The sequence below is a fragment of the Meleagris gallopavo genome, chromosome Z (assembly GCF_905368555.1).
Source record: "Meleagris gallopavo chromosome Z, MGAL_WU_HG_1.1, whole genome shotgun sequence".
In the NCBI taxonomy this organism is placed as follows: domain Eukaryota; kingdom Metazoa; phylum Chordata; class Aves; order Galliformes; family Phasianidae; genus Meleagris; species Meleagris gallopavo.
Window position 1 is genome coordinate 65670193 of NC_139435.1, and position 16171 is coordinate 65686363.

Genomic DNA, 16171 nt, shown 5'->3' on the forward strand with positions numbered 1-16171 from the left:
CCACTGCTCAGAGATGGGCTAAGTGTGGCAAGGCAGTCAAGTCTCCAGGAAATAACAGGACGACCTAGTGCTCCATTTCTCTTAATTCATCTTTTCTCATAAGTGCTAGAAATCTCCACCTTAACATTTAATGACTTCCAGCTAAGCACAATCCGCTGGCGCATGCTATGCTGGAGGGACAAGGGGCAGATGGTTTCTACAGCACCTCCAATATCTTTGGCAACAGAACTCTGCTGATAGCACTGTCAAGGTGCATGCAGTGGCAACGCTAAATACTGTATGATGCAACTGGTGGACCATGCACAGACTGCTCAAGAAGGTGCCTGTGCATTAATTAGTATTAGTAAGCAGTGGTAGAATGTTTTGTTGCGGCCTCAAGTCAGTCTTAGCCACCTTTTATATTTTGCTGCCTCTGTATTCAAGCAGGAGACGTTTTTACTCGAAGAACACATTTTCTGCTAAATCATTTCTGAAAAATATAATGCATAAGATTTGAAAGTGATGAGCATTTGAAAAAAAAAAATCCAAGCTTTTAGTTAGCTGTCAGGGGCTTATATATCATGCCTTGGTTCTTTTTGGTTGTTTACTCAAACGTTCCAAAATTACTTCTTCACAGTACTTCTCAGGATGGTCTGAATATAAAACCACACTGCATCAAACATCCCAGCATTTGCCTCAGCTTGTAGTTCACAACCATTGTCTGTTGAAGACAATGACCCACACACTTGGAAAATATATAAAATATATAATTGTCTGCATTTGCAACAAAGTGTGTGTACTCTCCCTGTTTATAGCATTATAATAAGGAGAGTCAAGCATACAGCCTAAAGGCAAGATGCTTTTCCCGGTCTTTCGTTTTCCTGGAACTTCTGTTAACAGAAAGTCTGCATGTAATTTACTAAAAAGAAAACAAGAATGTTACCACTGACTTACGCACAAATTATAAAAGCCCAACTCTCCCATTCTCTTACTGCAAAACCAATGCCTTAAGTTCCTGCCCGGACAATTAACTGCACCACGGTTTCCCTCACAAGCAAACGCAAGCAGACTCTTTGCCCATTAGTGACTTCACTGTTCCAGATTTGGTTTGGACTTTTCAAATGTGGGATTCCTCTCTCTTCAGGGCTCTTCTAAACTAAGGAAAATTGGAATGGTGCAGCCATTTAGCCATTTGGCTAAATAGCAAGAGTGAAACCACACCGTTAACTGTCTTCACAAAATAGGGAGGCTGTTTTCTGCAGAAAATTACAGCAACCACAGCAACTCAATGTTTCTGTGCAAGGGTGAAACTGCACTTTCTATATTAAAATTTATTTACCTTTTCTCATTTTTTTTAGAATCACAGAGATTATTTTGGACTTAAAATGATTTTCCAAGGACTTAATTTTCAGCAAAAATAACATTTTGAAACTTCTATAGTGCATTTTCCAAAGGATCAATAATGATCCTTATCATTAAAATACTAGCATCAGGGTGATGTCCTGCCCTGCAATTTTCTTTTAAAATCCTCAAAAAAAACATTGATCTACAACCTGGCTTGTATCCAGCTATGCATAACAGGCCACATGCAGTTGCGTCTCTAGTAAAGTTCCTAGACAAGACTTTGACGAGATATAGAAGAAACAGGAACAGGAAAGCTGCCCCAGAGATGAGCCAGGAAACACAAGTATTTGCATTCAGATTGTAGCCAGTCAGAAATACTGGGTAACATTTCGTCACCAGCAGGGTAAAGAAACTGTAAATGCTCCATCCAAATATTTGTTAATTTTTCTGTTAACCCTGTGAAGATTTCTAGCTGCAAGCCCCTAACACATTTATATTAACAGATCAGATTATGTAAAATTTAAATTGAATTTTAAAGCAGATGACATCCTGAAACCACCCAGGAGTGCTTACTGAGAGTACACCAAAAAGGCTGAAGCCTTGTGATGCTGGGCCTGAGTGCATGAGGGAGCAGGGTGCACAGCTGGACTTACTCCTGACATAAAAGCCAGCGTGTGAGACACAGCACAATGCAGAGTTAAGTGGGACTAAAATTGTAAGGGCTTAAACATTTGTCCATGGAAAAGATCTCTTTGATCTGGGCTGGTTCAGTCAACACAACTCCCAGTTCTTAAAGGCATTGTGCAGCTATAGGGATTGACAGGCACAGAGTGGGGTTTTCAGAGATCTCTACAGACATGTAAACAACTATAAAATCTCACCACAAGTGTTTAATAACCCGTCAAAGCTTCCTTCACACACCAAGTTCCAAAGCGCTGGCCAAAAGAGCTAAATTTGTGTTCTCATGCAAGCACAGTTCTTACAACAGCACAACATTTGGCATGTGTAATATGGAAGTACACAGATGGTGCATAATTAAGAAACATAGAGAATGCTCAGAATATTCATGTTTTACTTACAGGACGCACTGGTGGCAGGCACACAGAGGAAGATTTCTGAAGAAGAGCTCTAGCAAGGAGGACCCTCAAGAGACTCACTTATTTCTTCTTGAGATCTGAAAGCACAGGTGTAGCCTTCTGACAACTGAAGTTCAGAACAACACGCGACTTCGGCTGAAGAATACTATGAAGAGCAAATGAAAATAAGGCTATATCCCAGGCAATCACTAAAATGGAAGTAGGGTGCATAAGAAAAAGCATAAATAGATACTTATGGCATTGCATTTATTTATTGAAGTCTACTCTCATTACAATTCATTTGTAGTGGATCTGGCCTACCAAACAGAAGAGGACACCCTTCCCAAATTACCCATTTCTGTTCAAATTGTTTTGCTTCACGATTAAAGTGAGAAATGGCCACAGCCAAGATGTATGTTAGCAAAAACATCTGAATAAAAGCTATTGCAAGCAAGATAGTAACTTTTTTAAGGTACATACCCCAAAAGCACAACACTAACCTCTTTTAAGAAATGTATATAGACAAACTTCTTATTCTCTCCAAAGATAATGGAGGAAGAAGTTCAAAATATAAAACCTTTCATCTGTGGTACTGCAGACTTTTTGTTCTCTTGCCAATTAAAAGACAGACAATAACCCAAAATATTTTCTAAAACACAGCAGGTTTCAAAGATACCAGAATATATTTTACTACATCAACTTTATAGTGTCCCAAAGTAATTATCTTCCATTATTGCATTTATTCCAGGCTTTGAATGGAGTTAATGGAAAATATACAGTTACTGTATCATAAATAATAATAATAAACCTTTATTCTATAAATGAGAAAATGTCATGCCCAGTGGTCATTCCAGGGGCACTGATATCAGTATCTAATTTCTGCTTTCTAAAGATACAAACAACCTATTAGCAATTAATTACAAACACCAGAAAATATCCCACAAATAACTGAACATCACAGTCCAGGTAGGACAAAGCTTTTGAATACATGTAATTACCAGACTGATTTTTGTGTTTTCGGTAAGAACACGCACACACTGGATACCCAATCATCTAACTGTGCCACAGAGTGTGTTTGGTTTGCAGCCAGCCAGGTTTCTCACACTACAGACATAGCTTTTCATGCAGATTCAGCAGATACCTCGACATGTCTTGTTCAGAAGAATAAATCAGAACCTAGAAGGGCTGTTTTGGATTATTATTTACAAAGTAGAATTCAAACAAAAAAAGAGAAAGCTTGGAAAGGAACGTGCTGCCCTGTATAGAGGGAGTAAGCACAGTTTCCATGACCAGCCTGCCATTGTTTGGCAATGAGCTTGGACTGCTTCATCCTCTCACAGAAAGATCTGCTGCTGTCAGAACTGCTGATTAATTACTCTAACAGTGAGTCCAAAACAAAAACCTGCACTATGTGTTCTTAAATTAATGCCTTGCACCTTTCTGTTGGTTTCTGATTGGCTTTTTCCAATTGCAAAGCTCTGTGCTAGTGGCACAAGGCTAATGGGGGCACACAGTGAAAATTACTGCCACAAGCTCAGTGGTGGAAGTGTTGGTACCCTTCTCTGGATGGTATTTACAAAACTCTCCCAAGGTACACTGTCCTTTAATCCTATTGCAAATTGCAACATCCATATTCAGTGCTGAGAAAGAGCTGGAAGGACAATTCTCCAATGACTTGTACCACAGCTAAACTTTGTGCTGATATGCAGTCATTTCACACTGAGAGCATTTTGCCTTTGCTTTGCATGTTCCTCATTAAGCCACTGTGCCACATGCAAGGGAGTAGCAATGACCCACCAGATGCAAAGGACAGTCCCCATCCTCCCTTCTTCACTTCCACCTGCAGAACTGCAAGTAAAAAGTGCTTCTCAAAGAGAAGGGCAACAGCTCAGATTGCATACTATCACTGAAACCACCAAGCAAGTGCCAGCCTTCCTGCTTTGCTCAGTTTCCTAATCCTGCTGATCCCGCCTGCTCAGTCTAAAGTTTCAGAAGCATTTGGCTACTGCATTTACACTCAGACACTCAAAGATTAGAGAGAGCTGGCAGGAGTTCCATTACACACAGAAAACCAACAACAACACTGCAAACCAGCCCTCAGCATTGCAGCCCCCTGCACTGAGGCTTCGCTTGCATGCCAAATACAAGGGTACATCTCCCTTGCTGTCCTGCAGAGGCATAGTGTGCCCCTGTCTTAATGAGACAGTTTTGGAAGCAACCTCTGACCTGCAGTCAGCTCTGGCAATAGAAAAAGAAACTATGTAATCTTATAGGACACGTATACATTGCTTTGCAATCATCTGTTCTAATTAAACCACATTACTAGAGTGGAAACGTAAGCACTAAAATGCTGCTTCTGGTGGGGCATGAGCACTATCAGTTCTGCAAACATGCCTGTTTGTTGTCAGATTACAGCAACCAACGTCAGTGAAAACAACTGCACTGAAACAATGCACCCAATAGGCTTTGCAAAGTGCAAGAGATATCTGAGAAGTTTGGACATCTCAAATTATGTTTACAAAGGGCAAGCTCCACGTCACTGGCTGGGAGGAGTACAATTCAACATTTCAATGTGGTCCAGCAAAAATGCCAGAGACTGCATGGTAGAGGAGCAACATGGTGTGCACTTGGCGTCCACCTGGTAAACGTGCACCTAGTAAACAACATAGGCTTGCAAGATATTCTCATCTACGAGCTGTAGGAAACAAAAGAATGGCACACAGACAGTAACACCATCAAAAAAGTCATTTGTGAGAGCACATGACCCCTGGGGATTAATTAGCACATTCTGACCAGATTTCCTGTCCTTAGCTTGTCTCTTCATAAAGCTTCAGCAGCAACAGGAGACAGAATTGATTGGCTCAGTTCCCCTTTAGGCATTCTTTATATCGCTGCCCTTAGACCAGTTCAGAACTCAAGGCATGGTTGTCATTTTGGCTTGGAGGTGGTCGCCTTTGTTATAAACAGGTTTCATTCCAAATTGCACCAACACTGCACTACAGTTGACTCCAATTCTGCAATCACTAAAGCAAGGAAAACACTCACTGATGTCAGAGGAAATTTAACCTTACTATCTACCAAACTGGAACAAATGGAATATTGGATACTTCTGAAACAGGTATGAAGAAAAATAAAGCTTCAGAAGGCATTTCACAAGGCTTATGTTTAGAATAACTGTGCAACGTCAGAATAAATCTGCCAAAGACAAAAAAGGAAGAAATTAAAAACTTTTGGCTGCATGCTTTTAAAAGATGATAGTGAAACAGCAGTCAAAAGGTTTCTCCACAGCTCAGCTATGCAAATTAAGCATGTCATAGCACTGTGCTCGGTAACTAGCCATTAAATAAAAATCATACAAAAGTAAGGATTCTGGTTGTTCACGTCTGGAGTCTAGTTCAATGGATGGAGTAAGCAGAGGGGGATAAAAGAGCAATACCTAGTACAAATGAATCATTCAACAGGCGGCGCTCATTCTGTGCCAGAAAGTAGAGAAAGTAGAGGTCACACTTGAGAGCCAACCCTTTGAAGACACAAGAAATGCAGAAGCACTTTCACTGCAATCCAGTGCATGGAGATGGGTCAGACCATGCAAGGGCTGAGGGAGGCAGACAGGTGCTCTTCACAGAAACACTGAGCAGATCTGAGCCAGAGCCGAGCAGCCGCCTGTGCTGGGCTTAGAGGAGCTGTATCACGTGGGAATCCCTGTTGTGGCATTGTCCTGTATGGATATCTCTCAGTTTCATTATTTAATAACAACCAGCTCCTCCTGCTACCTGCGGACTATTTTCAACACCGGCAGTACACGATGTCTATTACATCAGCAATTAACATTTAGAAAAAAAATTACCTTCGAAATGAATGTCAGGAAAAAGCTCCAAAAAGCAAAACACAGAAATATTTTAAACAACTGTCCAGGAATAACACAAGTGGTAATGTTATCAGGGACTAAACTGTTGAGAGCAATAAAGTCACCGGCCTCTGTTCTAACAAGTGTTTCCACTGAAGGATAAAGACCAATTTTAATAATTACTATTAGGAAGTCCAGTCTTCATCCGAATCTCAAACTCACATAAACCACTTGCCAGTTTCAGAAAGGCTTATGTGTGCCCATAACTTTCCCAATGTTTCCTCAGCACATCCAGATGTCTCAGAGGCACCAGTGGTACTGCCATTAGGCATAAAGGCACAGGGTAGCAAGTGAGATGCCAGTGGCAGCAGAGAGGGACCGGTGGAAGCTGAGGTAAAGGTTTCATGCCTGCCTTAACTCCACCAGCTCCATCCAGTCCCTGCACCCCCATGCAAACCTCAGTGTTTGCTCAGAACACAGGCAAGATGTACATATCTACAGTCTCTAAATAGGGCGCATTTTGTTCAGGGTGCCGGAGCCACACAGCACAGCGGGAGAAGCAGGGAGCTCTCTTGGTGAGCAGTGCATGCATAAATGCCTGTATTTATATATATAAGACTATATAAGACTAAATTCACAATGCCTGCAGAATTTCTCAAACTAGCCTTACCAAAGGATAATCAAGGATTATCCTTCATGGAAGTTCTGAGACAATCTTCTTTGTTAACACTGAAGAAGAAGTCAGGAACAAGACAGGCCGTGGGTTTCATACATGCATATTTCAGCAGCAAAAGTTCCTTAAAAATTTCTCTTCCCAGCAGGTTGCAACCTCCTACTCCCAGCCCACTGAGCTCGAGCATGTACCACTGAGACCTTTATGAATGCAAAATGAACCAAAACAAAACAGAATTTTGTCAGAACAAACATTTTGTCTTGCCCCAGGGCACTGTCTGCCTGCCCCACTTACTCTGTGTTCCTCTAGCCTAACTACCAAAGGCATTCATTCCATGAGGAAGAGGGAAAAATACTTGTTTCTTTCAGCAAAACAAAGATGTACTGCTTTCAGGCAAGCTAGATAGCTCACACACTGTAGGTGCAGTGGAGAAGAGGAGGCCCATGTGTGCCATACACAGCCAGCTGTGTTTGCTGAAGAGCATTAGACAGTGCTGGAGCGTTCTTCCATTTCCAGCACTTTTTTTTTTCTTTTTTTTTTTTCCCTTTTGGTTGCATTGTCCCAATCTTCTGAAAGACTCCTTCAATCAATGACTAAGGTATCATTCCCCAAAATACACTGATGAATATTTTCTCCTACCAACACCAGAATAACCTACTGCTTTCCCCCTTTGTTTGGGGAAGGATATTTCTGTCTCTACCACGCTCTCAGCCCTTGGAAATGGGAGACCCAGGAAAGCAACCTGCAGGAGTGGGTACTGCTAAACTATCAGGACAGCTCATACAGCTACGAAACAGCCTATGAAACACAGGTCTAGTCCTTGCACTGAGACTTGGGGAAGCTTCCAGACACAAACCTTTCCAAACTCCTAGGCAAAAACAAGCAGGACTGTATAGCTCTGTGTCAGTGCTGTGACATTCTTCCTCCATCCTCAGGAACTCATCCTTTTGCAGGTAGGAGGGAAATCACAGAAGCCATCAGCGCTCCTGGGCAGAGTAAGGTAATCCAGGTTCACCACCTTGAGGGTACCTGTCACCTCTGAGTGCAGCCAGGCGCTCAGCTGTATCTGGCTGCACAAGGGGCAGAAATGAACTCAGCAAGGAGACATCCTTTAGACCAGGGCTCTCTGACTCAGCCTCTCCTTCTGTAAAATGGGTGTCGTGATTCTACAGGGTAAAGGGTAGACTTGCATCCCCTTCATCATATATTCTGGTACCGAACTACCAGTGTTCAGTAGTGTCTTCCAACAAACTGCTACTCTCAAAGAGCAGAAACACTGGCTTCCTATAGGAGCTGATTATAACCGATGCTTTTCACTTTCTTGATATAAAACATAGGCCCATTGTTGCCAACTACCAACAGAAATCTCGATTTTTTAATGGCAAAACTACAGCATTTGCAAAGAAAATTACTCAGAAAAACGCTAACAAAGTCATTGTTTACAAAGGGAAAGCTGTTCCAAGGCAACTCTTGTATAGAAAGTTCAGATAGAACCATCCTGCCCTCTCCACATGCAGACACAGTATCTGATACCAAGCAAATGGTGGTAGTATCAGGTGTCTTCTGCACACTTTTATCTGATACAATAAATAATACACAACTAATGCAAAATATCAGTTTTGTTCTGCTCTTAGTTACTTGAGACTGCACTGAATGCATAACTTATCTCTAGCTAACTGCAACACATCTGCCCAAACCCATCACTGAAGACTGAATTAAATTTCCTTGGCAGTAATATTATTACATATGCAGCATATTTATCTAGTGCTGTCTTTTCTGTTTTATATCTTAAGCATCTTGAAAATGTAAAAGCAATTCAATTTGACACCTACTCAAATACTTTCTACTAGACAATTTAATGGGTCAAACCACGTGAAAAATGGTAATGCCATTTTCTTTTGTCAGTGCCCGGAAACCAGCAAAAAAAACTATAATACCCCAAAACCAGAGAATCATTGTTTCTCAAACAGCAAGTCATATCAGCAGAAATTTTACTCTGACATTCTTCTGAATTCTACATAGTGTAGTTATTAATACAGTGAAAATGATGCACTTCTATTATTTTTGAGAAATTATCTTCCACAAGCAGTGAATAATTAAGCATTAAGTACCACAGTGCTTAATGTAACCAGACAGGATTACACTTGAACAACAATCAGGAGGGAAAACGGCTATCCTCCGATGGCTGACAGTCATTCAAAGCAGTCGATAAACAGAGAGAAAAGGTGACTCAAGCATATAAAAATGACCTACATGACTTAATTTACTTGATCTTCAGTAAAGATTCAACAACCCATATCATATGGAGTAGGTACTAATCGACAAGAGGCAATAAGCCTGTTGAGCAGACGACTTTGGCAGCACCATGGGAGCCTAGATCCAACTTTCCCATTTGCTGGTCAGCTGGGAGGGACTTTCACATCACATAGCAATGCAGACCTCCACCTAAGCTGATCACAAAAGCATTTTTAATGGGACATCAGCCAGGACAAAAAGCCCACAAAAGAAGGAAGGAAAATCTGACTGCAACTCTGTAAGACAGAAAACCCAGTCAAAGCCCAGAGAAGCAGCAGTTCATCCCCACAAAAACTCCATCTCTCGACACAGCCAGCACTTCTCCATCTGTTTCCCCTCCCAAGGATAGCAAAGGCTGCACTAACTTTACAGGAAGTCTTTACTGCCCTGTCAGGGGAATCTGGTTGGCCCTTGAAGCCATCCTACTGACTCAGCAAGGTAGTTCCAAACCTTGACAATAAGGGCTGGGTCAAAATCAAAACTGTGTTTGAGCAAAGTGACCAGTTCTCTCTTTCACAATGGACGCTCAAGAGCTAGACACAGATGCTCTGCCATCTCCTCACCCATGGCCACAATGCAGTTTCTCTCAGTGAACCTGGGATGGGAATGGAATTTGCACTGGCCATACCACTGTGATCTGAAGTGATGGCATCTGTCAATAAAAAACAAGTGAAAAAGAAAAAAAAAGTGGTGGCAACTCCACTGGAACATGTCAGCAACCCTTAGTAGGAGGAAAGGGGCTTCAGATGAAATGGATATATAAAAAGACACATGTAATACAATATTACAGATCTACCTTCAGCTGTACCAGCAGGAACAAAAAAACCTGGCTTGTAGCACTGCGAAGTGTTGGCAGGTGGTGAAATTCACAGGTAGAGGCAGCCAAGGAATGACATCAACCAGCTGATGTCTAAATGTCTCCACTCAGACTTTCTGCTTTTTAATTGCACTAACACAGTAGCATTGCATCAATACTAATAAAGTACAACAGAGCAATGTGCTCAGTTCTGATCTCCTTGATTAGCATGTTCCTCATGCCCAGTGTGAACTCGCCATGGGCAGAGCACTGACAAAAGTGTACAGCCATGAGGGAAGGATATCACCACCTCTTGCTGAAGGAGCAGGAATAATTTCTACTCCAGAATAAAAGTGTATTGTTGAGCCCAAAGGGCAAGTCCTGAGATTTTAAAATGTACATAAACACACAAGACCCATCCCAGATTGTGCCATAAAGCCTACTGAAGTGGCTCCAGGCTTTTACTTTCCCCATCTTAATCTTCACAGGATTATCACAGGTAAATACTTCTGCACCAGCTAAATGGTCTGTAAACTAAGCCAATCAAACACAGTGGAGCAGTTTAATCAGTATCTAGGAGGTGAGTAGAGGCAAAGATAGTTTTGGAGATGCCTGTTGGAAAAGAGGTCACCTACCTTTACAGGGTTAATAATCTAATGGGAATGTTAGCAACAACAACAACAAAAAGGAAAAGAAAAGCAGCCATGGTTAATAGTGCATATCTTCACTATGCAGCTCTGAATTGCTATTTCTCCCTGACTTCCAGCTAGACTTAAACAAATGGTAGCCATCTTTATGAGACTTTACAAATGCAAAGAGCAAACACGGTGCATGAAAGAAGATGCAGCATATTAAAGAGAGCTCAATTAAAGTGCAGAATGCTTCTTGTAAGTAAAAGGTTATGTGAATAACCACCCTCAATATAAATTGCATGATGTTGTATCTTAGTAGAGCTCCACAGTCTTGTGGAACTTGCAAAACAGGACTTATTTGTGAGGCTTGGTATCGCATATTTTCATGAAAGTCAAAAGAAACTGTAAATCCAAATTCATAGTTTCTTTATTTTCCTGTCTGCCAGACTTTTCTTTTGTACACGTGAATGCATTTCCAAGAAGGGTTGCTGTACATTTCCATTCCAAGATCAGTTTCAGTAATTTAGAATAGATTACCTAACCAGACAAAAAAACCCCACCACCAACAAAAAACCTAGGTGAAGAGAAAACATATTCACAATTTGGAGGAAAAAAGAAAAAAAAGAGGAAAAAATTCACTGATTAATCACTGACTAAAATTTTCAAGTATTAATTGACTAGTGTTTCCTCTTCTGGGAGGATCACTTGACTGTATTTTTCTGGATTGCACTATGACATCCAATATGTTATACGGCTGAGCCTTTACAGTATTTATGACAAGCAAACAAATACAACCAGGCTAAGACAAGGGAAAAATATTACATACTGTGGATTTAAACATGTATATATATATATATATATATATATATATATATATATATATATAGTAGATAGAATTTTCCGTCTTTCTTTACTTGTCCCTGTAATAAATACCTTTTTTTTTTACCCCCAAAACCAAGACAGATGGCTAAAAATCCCAATGTCTGATTCAGTCCTTCCCAACCAAAATGCTTTTATCAGTGACCAGTAACTCAATCAGACCCCACTGCCTGTTCAGCAGTGCTCAGTACCATGCCTGATTTGCAGGCTGATGCCATGCACCAGGTCAGACTCAGAGGCTGGAGTCCTGCATTACTCTCTCTCCAATGAAAATACACCATTTACAGGATTCTTAGCTAACATCCTCCTATGAATTTCTTCACACAAGGTTTTTAGCATGCTTTGATCTTGAAATTAAATTGAATTAAAGCATGAGCTTTAAATTTGAAGGAAAAATCTATACCTAAATATAACTTGAAATCCAGAAGATTTGGAAATTATCAAGCTGCTGGGGGATTTAAAATCTTCACGAATTCTTTTTAAAGACAACATTACTTTTTAGTTAGTTTGGCTCCACAAGATTTATCCATATTTTTGGAAATCGGAGAGGGAAATGTTTAACTTGAATGGCTGGTGTGTGAATCAGTTTCAGTTTTCAAGGGCATGAGTCAGAATTCGGTGGTGCCAGAAGATTAACTGGAAATGATAACTGTTAATTTTCACATCTTCTATGGTTAGGGGGAAGCAGGGCAAAAGCAAAAAGGTACACGTACACCATATACTTATAGCACAGAGCGGCTGCTTGAGGGGAGTACCTCATCAAAAGAGCAGAGCTGCAGGAGCTGCAAAGTTCAGTAAGAATGTTCAGTCTCAGCCAGGGCTGGCACATCAGCGTGGGGTGAGGAAGCACAGCAAGCTGCAGACCACTCTGTGGCTGGTGAGGGAACCTGGAGGTTTGAAACCATATTAACAGGGTAATCCGGTATGAGGTTTAGGCAAGAACAAAATATTCATTGGAATGAGATATGTACGAAGGCACTCTTATCAAGTGTACTAAAATTGCTAGGATTCATACATCTGGCACAGTCTATTCTAAGCACTTTACACTACAGTTTCAATTGTAGTTTACTGTTTGCACAATAAATGTTTGCCTCTTGGGTTTAAAACATGTAACACTGAGTCAGTGAGTAAAAGCTAAGATTGGTTTTATAATTGCAGATAAGAAAGTTAAACATGCTTTAACTAAAAACAAAAAGAACAACAAAAACTATGCATGATTTTTCCCCCTAGAAGAGCTAAAAAAAAAAAAAAGCATGAAATTTAAATTTCAGACAGGAAATACTCACTTTCCTAGTTAAATGTGAAGAAGACTCCATAAAAAGCTTGCAGTTACTGTAAGATCTGAGCAAATATTTAACCTCACAGTGTACAGTGACATGATCTGCTGTGACCATGGACTGCTGTAGGGTGACAGTTTGCCTGATGGAGAACAGAAAATCCTTCATGAGTACACCAGAGTCATCCAAGCAAAAGTGGCTCAGCAGCAAGGATCAAAATATCACAGATTAAACAGAAAACAAAAGTGTCAGCTTCTACATGCTGAGAATTGTTCATTAATTTTGTTCCATCCTGCAATATTTTGCAAATTCTAAGCTACGACATTTGGAGTGTTACCAGCTAAAATATGTTGGCTCCTTATGGTGTGTTGCAACCAATTTTGCAAACTATCACAGGGCGATGAGAGTTTTCTACACAGCTTCAGGAGTACAGTTTGCAAAAAACATGAATATGTCCTCTCCTCTCTGTACTTAGACTGCAGGGACACCAGATGCACAGAAATCACAGTATATGACTACAGGATTATGGAGAAAAACCCTGCAACACTAAGTGTGTGTCTTGGACACGGCTCTCCCTCATGGAAGCTCTCATGTTGGAAACTCCCTGCATACAGAAACAAGTAAGCACACAACTGCAGCACAAATAAAGCACATGTATGTGCTGCTCAAAGCACAACATCTGTGCATGACAGGCACTTGGAAGTTCAGATGCAGCTTCAATGCTTAAGGGAGCTTGGAGAAAAGATGGTGAGAGACTTTGCACCAAGGCCTATAGGTAGAGGAGAAGGAGAAATGGTTTTAAATTAAAAGAAGGTAGATTTAGATTAGATATTAGGAAGAAATTCTGCACTATGTGTGGTAGGCACCGAAACAAGTTGGCCAGGGAAGCTGTGGATACACACTCAGGGCCAGGTTGGATGGGGCCCCTGGACAACCTGATCTAGTGGGTGGCACAGCATTTGTTGGCTGCTTTCTTTTTTTCTTTTTAGATGAATAATTTTTGCTCATAGCATTGCTACCCAGCCTATGAATTCAGCATTAGTTTCATCCTACCACAGAGCAGAAGCCTTCATTTTAAACCTCACATCTATCATTTTCAGCCCAGATCCCCATCCTGCTGAGATGGTTTGAAATGTGATTCTCTATTCCCATGTCTTCACGCCTCATGTTACCAGTAGAGGCTGTACCAAGAGTTGTTGTTCCTTCCATTGTAGCATTCTGAAAGGTGCTGAGCAGGACTGGCACTAAGACCAAGTCCAGGAGAACTGTCACTTGCCCACCCAGTCATCTTCCTGTGAGACTTTCCCCTGTCACTTCATCTGACAGAATGAAGAATAGAACAGAATGAAATAGAATGGAATATGTATAATGGTAATATCAAAATATAATATATACATACATATATAATGTTAATATGATATATTCTGATAAAGACTATAATAATACATGTAATATATAAAAGATACTATTGTATTTTTAGTACACAGTATCTATACATATGCATACATTTGATATTATATAAAAAACATACATGTTTATATTTTGTTGTATTATGCATATATATGTACGTATATAAAAATAAATATAAAATAAAGCAGCAGTTGTTTTGGGCCACTAATGAGCAAGCTGTTACATGATTGCCCAAAACAGCCTGTAAACCTCCCAGCCCTTGACCATGTGGAAATCTCCACCTGCAGAACAGCTAAGTTCGTTAGGAGTGCATTAGAAACTTCGTTATTGGTTGGGTGATAGGGCTGAATGAGCATTTGGCAGCAGCAGCCACAACAACAGATTCCGACAACAGACTGCAGCTTCCTCGTTCACAGACACCTCCATGCTGGGGAAACACTGCTTTGAAACGCCACTGCCTCTAACACTGCAGATGACAGTCACTGAGCAGGGCAAAGAGTGAATTTCAACACAAGCCACTAGATCATCTGTGATTTTTCTTTTCTCTGGCTTTAAGCTGTGGAAGGATTGACACCCAAAACTGAAATTAATATATTCAGTTGTCACTGGCTTTCCCCGCATTTTGAATAAACCTGCTACAGAGCATAGCTCTATCATGGATAATTTCCTGCTCTCTTCTTTTAGTCATCATTTTTAACACCATTACGATGCTGCTGTTGATAGACAGAGGGACAAAATAACAATGCTTTCAAACTACAGCTCAGAAAAAGAAAACTACTTCTCATCCATTCATTTGCCAAAGCTGAGCAATATGTGGGTTTGGATGTCTGCCCACTGTAATACACTGATGCTCCTTTTTTTTACTTTTTGCTGGATTGTCCACACTGACCAGAGACACTCACTTTGTAGAGCATCACAGAGGAGAACAGTAGGACAGACCACATGAAAAGGCTGATGAAATAAACAAAGCTGTACAGAAAAGGGGAGAGGCTCTGCTTCTTCTCCTCATCCCTTACATTTTCCAGTTATATTAGGTATTATTTATAAATTCCATACAGAAAATATTTTGACTGTCTGTAGAAAATTATGACTTTGAACTCCAGCAGTGGAAATAAAAGCTTGCAGAAGATCCCAGTACCCACTCTCTGAATACCACAAACATAATCTTGTGATTCCGTACTCACAGGAAAATTTTTGTTCCTGTAGCTTTTCATAGGACCAAACTCTAGATCCAGCGGGGTTCATGTGATGTTTCTCAGCTAATACCTGTCAGGTGAATGCATGATGGCAGCCGCTGCCTTTTGCTGGACAATAAATAGGAAAAGTGAATGGAGTAACACAAAGGAACTATCCAGCAACACAACAACTGTGATAAAGACCAGATGTGAGCAACACCTGTAATGGAAAACGGGAGATGAGGCAGAACAACGGAGCTGCTCGCTCTCACTGCACTCAGGCATCCTCTCCTCCTGTCCCCACCTGGACTGCTGGCACTGGGCCTGCCGCAGGCCCAAGCCTGGCATATAGTTCATGGCCTGGCATGGCCACAGCATAGCTACAGGCTGAGGTCCCGTCAGGGCACACACCGTGCTTGTTGCCTAGGAAACATGCCGTGATTCCTGCCTGGTGAAAGGATTCGCCAGTCCTGCCCGTAAATAAAGTCCATAGATCAGCAGATCAGAGCCAAGGTCTAGGAGCTGAAGAGGAATCAGCCACGCTCCACGGGGCTGCCTCATAAACAGCAGCACCGTCGGAGTCTTTCAAGTTCCTCTCAGCTACCAGGCAGATCCATCAACAAAACAATTGACATAAACCAACATTGCTTCTACAGTATTTTTCACAGAGAAGGAACACAAAAAAACGACCAACATAGCTGTCACACCAAAGCATTAAACTTCCCATCACTCCGTGCCCCAGGAAGGAGCACAGCCTTAGAGAGCAGAGCCATGGGCCCAGTTAGTGG

At 41.1% G+C, this 16171-nt stretch overlaps 1 protein-coding gene across 5 annotated transcripts in view; it reads right to left on the bottom strand.

Moving 5' to 3' along the window:
* KIAA1958 (KIAA1958 ortholog) overlaps nt 1-16171 on the bottom strand; it is a 58430-nt gene that overhangs the window by 40743 nt on the left and 1516 nt on the right. For 2 of the 5 annotated variants that reach the window (XM_085213295.1, XM_085213293.1), the window contains exon 2: nt 2403-2497. The exons of 1 other annotated variant lie outside the window; for it this stretch is intronic. The gene's annotated coding sequence lies outside the window, so the exon portion shown is untranslated. Of the gene's footprint in view, nt 1-2402; nt 2566-16171 lie in introns of all 5 variants that reach the window. 2 more of the 5 variants (XM_085213292.1, XM_085213291.1) reach the window with 1 other exon arrangement.